General features: G+C 44.1%; 1 protein-coding gene across 3 annotated transcripts in view; it reads right to left on the reverse strand.

Moving 5' to 3' along the window:
• The window catches only part of LOC147431246 (CLEC16A-like protein), a 107,827-nt gene extending 103,191 nt beyond the window's left edge, over positions 1-4,636 (reverse strand). For 2 of the 3 annotated variants that reach the window (XM_086493861.1, XM_086493859.1), the window contains exon 1: positions 4,479-4,636. The gene's annotated coding sequence lies outside the window, so the exon portion shown is untranslated. The remainder of the gene's footprint in view (positions 1-4,478) is intronic. The other variant, XM_086493860.1, reaches the window with a different exon arrangement.
• Between the last annotated feature and the right edge of the window lie 1,364 nt (positions 4,637-6,000).

The following is a 6,000-nucleotide window of genomic DNA, read 5'->3' on the forward strand; positions in this document are numbered from 1 at the left end:
GAAAAGGTTAAAATGAAAAGAAAATACAAAGCTACTATCACAAACTGGTGACGTGGCTGCTGCCCACTACACACATACCCGCCTTGCCCTGCTGTCTGATGACGTAGCTGTCCTGCCCTACTCCTGAAAACAGTCCAGCACACACACACCCCGCTGTAATGCTGACGTGGCAAGCAGCATACGGACCCTGCCGGATTTTGCGGCGCAGTGTACGAAAATGCTCACGTGGAACCGTACGGAAAAGCAGATGCGTGGGGTCTGTTTTTGGCTACGCAGTGCGTGAGAAAAAAAAAAGCTACGCAATGGCCTGCTTTAATTTACGCGAGAGAGAGAGAGAGAGAGAGAGAGAGAGAGAGAGAGAGAGAGAGTCCAGAATAAGCCCAGATTCACCCTTGAAGGAAAGTGCAAGGTATAGACCCATGGTAGTCAATCACAAGACAATATAACCATCAGCTTCATCAAGCATAGTATTGACTAGATACCATGACATCCCCACTAACATCGTCAGTGCCCAATAGTGGGTGTAGAACTAGGTACTAACATATGCTCCTCAACACAACACACGCCACACGCACACACACACACGAGCATACATCAACACAAAGTTCAGCGTACTGAGACTTGCTTTATTTTCTGAAGAGATTTTGATTTACCAGCTTTTGGGCTCTGCTTTTGGCATCCCTTGTAACCTTTAAATAAGTGGGCGGGCTTCCCACTTCTCAGAGCATCTGGATGCAGAGTCTGAGAGTGAGAGCCTCCCACTCGCTTGTACTTTTGCAACAGATTAATACAAAAAGAAATACCGAAAGGGGCACCAGTCTTTGGGGCCAATATCTCTAGGCACGGAACTCCGCGGGGCCAGTGTCGGATCAATTGTGAAATGTGAACTATTTTGAAGTGTGTTCTTGTGGTGTCGCGGTAGATTCTCGACTTGGAGTGTCCAAGTCTGTTACAAAAAGGAGTCCCTTTCTCGTGGGGACCCACAGAGGTGGCTTCCTTTCAAACATTAAAAGAGAAATTGACTACAGGACCAGTTTTGACTTTGTCGGACACTTGCAGAAGTCATTTGAAGTATATTGTGATGCTAGTGGTCATAGTCTAGGTGCAGTCTTAATGCAAGAAGGCCATGTCATTGCCTACGAGAGCCGACTGATCTCAAGGCTGGAATTGAGAGCACAGGTTCATGAGAAAGAGCTTTTGGCGGTTATCCATGCTCTTACTCAGTGGCGGCATTACCTACTCAGAGCAGATTTTACTGTCTTCACAGACCATCAGAGTTTACGCTACTTCTTGTCACATAAGCAGCTATCGGAAAAGCAAATGCGGTGGGCGAACATCTTGTCACAGTTTCACTTCCAAATTGTCCATGTGCAAGGACAGAAGAATTTGGTGGCGGATGCTTTGTCTCGGAAGCCGTTGGTTCTGGCTATTTCCGCGATACATCATAGGAGCTTCGAGGATATGGTCGATCAGTATGCCACGGATACAGATTTTGCAGACAATTTCACACGGATACGGGACGGGGAGACAGTCGCGGATATTCCATTCGGGATGGCTACTTGATGAGGAAAACCATGTTGTGCGTTACACAACCGATTGAGGGAAAAGGTTATGACCGAATGCCACTGTCCACCTTTTACGAGTCACCGCGGCATTGCTACCACCTTGAAAGGGGTAGAGAGATACTTCTTTCGGCCGAGACTCAAAAAGGATGTGGACTAGTTTGTACGCAGTTGCTTGGTATGCCAGAAGGTCAAGTTTGACAGGCATAAAGCACAGGGATTGTTACAGCCTTTGCCCATACCCACCCGCCCCTGGGAAAGTATTGCAATGGAATTTTTTTTTATCTCCCGAGAACACAGAGTGGTCACGATGGTATCTGGACCGTTATTGACAGATTTAGCAAGCACGCTCATTTCATTCCAGTGAAGAAAACAATCAAGCCGGATCACTTAGCGCGACTGTTTGTGGCCTAGATCTTCAGACACATGGCATGCCTGAGACGATTGTCTCCGACAGGGACCCCAAATTCACGAGTTTGTGATGTGGCTGTTGCCCGGTACACACATACCCACCCACCTTGCCCTACTATCTGATGATGTGGCTGTCCTGCCCTACTGCTGAAAACAGTCCAGCACACACACCCACCCCGATGTAATGTTGACGTGGCAGGCAGCGTAGCAGACCTTGCCGGATTTTGCGGCGCGGTATATGGAAATGCTCACGTGGCAACGTACGAAAATGCAGATGCGTAGGGTCTGTTTTTGGCTACGCATTGCGTGAGAAAAAAAGCAACGCAATGGCCTGCTTTAATTTACGCAAGAGAGAGAGAGAGAGAGAGACTTGCTTTATTTTCTGAAGAGCTTTTGATTTACCAGCTTTTGGGCTCTGCTTTTGGCATCCCTTGTAACCTTTAAATAAGTGGGCGGGCTTCCCACTTCTTAGAGCATCTGGACGTAGAGTCGAGGAGTGAGAGCCTCCCACTCGCTTGTACTTTTGCAACAGATTAATACAAAAAGAAATACCGAAAGGGGCGCCAGTCTTTGGGGCCAATATCTCTAGGCACAGAACTCCGCTGGGCCAGTGTCGAATCAATTGTGAACTGTGAACTGTATTGAAGTGTGTTCTTGCGGTGTCGCGGTAGATTCTCGACTTTGTGTCCCAAGTCTGTTACAACTACTGGTATAGTTAAAGATGGATCATGGAACACCATGAGGGTTGAACAAGTACAAGGCTAAAGCAGAGAATTTATACAATCGTGACGATAAAATGTAAGGGTTGGAGCTACAAGGTGGGCTGAACCAGCCTGTAAGTAAGGGCGTTGATCAAAATCTTTGTTGGTACAATGGTATGTGCGCAGTAGCCACAACATCGTGCTAATGTACAATTGTGCACTGAAACCACCCATAGCCACTAGACTCAAAATGCATCAAGATGCAACTTGGAACGGAACTCATATAAATATGCAAAAACTACTCACAATTGAAAAAAAAAACATAAAGATTGCATTAGAACGTATCTTATGCTAGCCTACAAACAACCTTAAACATTCTAAGCTCCAAGACGGTATACCATACCAAAAATGTAATAGGCTTACTGCAAACAACTGAACTAAACTGAAAAGAGAGGAAGAAAGAGAAGAGGAGAGTCGACATGGAACGGTGGATTTCCGTCCCCAGATGCACTAGCCCCAAAGACTCGCGCCCCTTCTGATATTTCTTTGTCATAGCTTCACAAGGTACAATGTCCGAGGGTCCTCTCTCCGTGATTGCTCCCAAGCTAATCTGCCTCAGAGAGAAGCCCTGGGAACTCTTACAAACAGTACAAGGGATGCCCAAAAGCTACTAAACCAAAAGCACTTGGTATCAAAAGCATCTACTCCCAAAATCTCATGCAAATCTGCTAAAAACCAGTTAAGAGTAATTTTCGGAAATCAGCTTGCCAAGTCCGCAAGTCAGCACGATTTATAAAAATCAGCCCCAGATCTTCATGTTTTTACTCTTTAGGTTTAAGGCCCCTCAGCCAGTGCTCTTCAAGGTTAGGTTTTTAAAACCAGAACTTCCTATCCTACCACGTCAGCATCTCCACGCAATTTGAGTCCTTGCTTTATTTATTAAGCCTCAGCCAAGTCCTGCAAGTAAGGAGGGTTAGTCTTTTAACCCTAACCCCCTTTATGGGCCACTCCACCAAATCCTGAAAGTTTGGCACAACTTCTTCAGCTTCTTTTCACTAGGGTTCACGTCCCTTGGCCAGTTCCTATCTAGGCCATGCCACGTCATCACATTGTGACATGAATAGATTCATGAATCATAACCATAACTTGAAAGCATGGAACTAGCTGGCTAAAATTTTGTGGGCGCCCAAAGGTTGGAGTATGCATATCAAGATTCATCTACAATGAAGCCTAGCAGAAAGCAAAAGTATACTATAAAAATTGAAAACCTCTAGACAACTGGATACTTGAAGATAACACCCTTATAGCAGCTTAAGTAGCAAATAGAAAAGTCAAATATTATCTTCCTATCTAAACCAGCTAAGCAGCAACCCCTAGCCATCAGCCAGAATTGATGACCAACATACTCGAGCTAACTATCCACTTGATGAGCACAGCATTTAAATGTTAAATGTGCAAATCGGTAAGTTGTTCAGGGACGTGTGGATGCAGAAAGATCACTTTGCTTACCAAGGGTATCACATAGAAGATCAGACTATGGGCGCAATGCAAGCAGGTGGCTCTGCCAACAATCATCTAAGGGCCCACTGGAATCACGTGCTTACAGCCATGTTAAAACTGACAGGCATGCTTACCCAATTCGGCGTTGATCACATCCTCTCTCTCTCTCTCTCTCTCTCTCTCTCTCTCTCTCTCTCTCTCTCTCTCTCTCTCTCTCTCTCTACACACACACAAAACGGATCATGTGCAACAAACACAGCACGAGGAGGTGAATATAGGGAGCTATAAGACAAGATAGACAGACCTGTAGATGGCAGACGCGGATGGCGATGGTGGCGATCTGCTTCTCCGTCTTCTCCTTCTGTCTTGTGAGAGACATGTGTAGCAGTGTTCCCGAAGAACAATTTTTTTCTAAACGGATGCTTTTTTTAACGAAATTATGGCTGTCCTTAAGAAGCAGGCTCTTTTATTATTATTAGTTCCTGATCTTTGGTGCACTTCTCATTGCTCTATCAAAAACCTTTCAAAAATGTACAATTTTGCTTCTCTCTTATATAATTCACCCGGCTTTTAAACTTTCTAATTTGATTTATTGATTGTGAGGTATGCCAATTTTTTGGCAAATGAAAAGCTCCCATAGCACTACTTTCCATATTATGGACCTGAGTATCAAAAATTGGTCTTGATTTACATTCAGCACTCCATGGAAACTTTGCCAATGCATCGTTCTCGTCACAGCAATCCAAATTTACCTCTTATTTCAGGCAACCCACCGAGGGAAGGTTTGTTGTACAAACATATTTTCACCTACATCTGTGTCTCAAGTGAAGGTATTGCATAAAGGGGAGGTTTGTTGTAGGCACATGTTGTTACTTACACCCTCGTTGTCAAAATTTCTTGAAGTGTTGGTATTTCTTCAAGTGAAGGCATTACACCTCTTTCTCCTACACCTTATTAAAATAGCTTTTTAGGAGGAGGAATCTCCTTCCTTTAAGGAGAGCATGACACCCTCATGAGGAGGAAGCCCACATCTCTAGAGTGTTAGCCTTGAGAGCCCACTTTAGGGGAGAGTTGTTGTGCATAAATGAGCACATGTAGGCCAACTTTAGACAAAAGGGTAACATCATACATTAATCTTGAAGATGTCTCTTAAACTCCCCCCCCCTCCGGGCCCCTTTCTGTCTTTGTCTATCTCTCTCTTCGTAGCTCTTTTATTGTGTATTTCTTGGCTTGGCTTTTAAAGGATCTAGACTACATACACACACACAATCTTCTTTGTATGATTATTTTTTGTTTTGGAGGTTTGCCATGGCCTCCATTGTTGCAATGGTATCAGAGTAAGTTATAGTGCTATGGAATGGAGAGGTGCTCCCCCAAATACTTCGAATCAATAGCTATGCTCCTCTTTTTCCTTCACAAAATACAATTCTTTTTGGACTACATAAGTAGTTCTTGATAAAGGGTTGGATTTGAGTACAATTCTATGGACCATTGGATAAAGCTTGCAAATTGCCACGTGGCAAGCTATTGATAATAAACTTTTTTTATATTATTTCTTTTAGGCCCTTGTGAGAGGGTGTTGACATTTGTATACCCTTTAAATAGCTTTATGTAGGCCATAGTGAATTTTCACCTTGGTTATTATATGATAACAATACATGAAGAAAACAACATATCACTAAAGACTCGATGCCTAGCAAAGGGCTAAATGGAGACCGTTGCGAGACCTATGGAGGAAGGCGACTCGGGATTCTTAACCCTGACACTCATGTAGAGACCCAGTGTACCAAGTTTGTGGTTACACTTGCAAATCAAGACCAGGCTTG

This window comes from Adiantum capillus-veneris, chromosome 21 (genome assembly GCF_014529385.1).
Source record: "Adiantum capillus-veneris isolate H3 chromosome 21, ASM1452938v2, whole genome shotgun sequence".
In the NCBI taxonomy this organism is placed as follows: Eukaryota; Viridiplantae; Streptophyta; class Polypodiopsida; order Polypodiales; family Pteridaceae; genus Adiantum; species Adiantum capillus-veneris.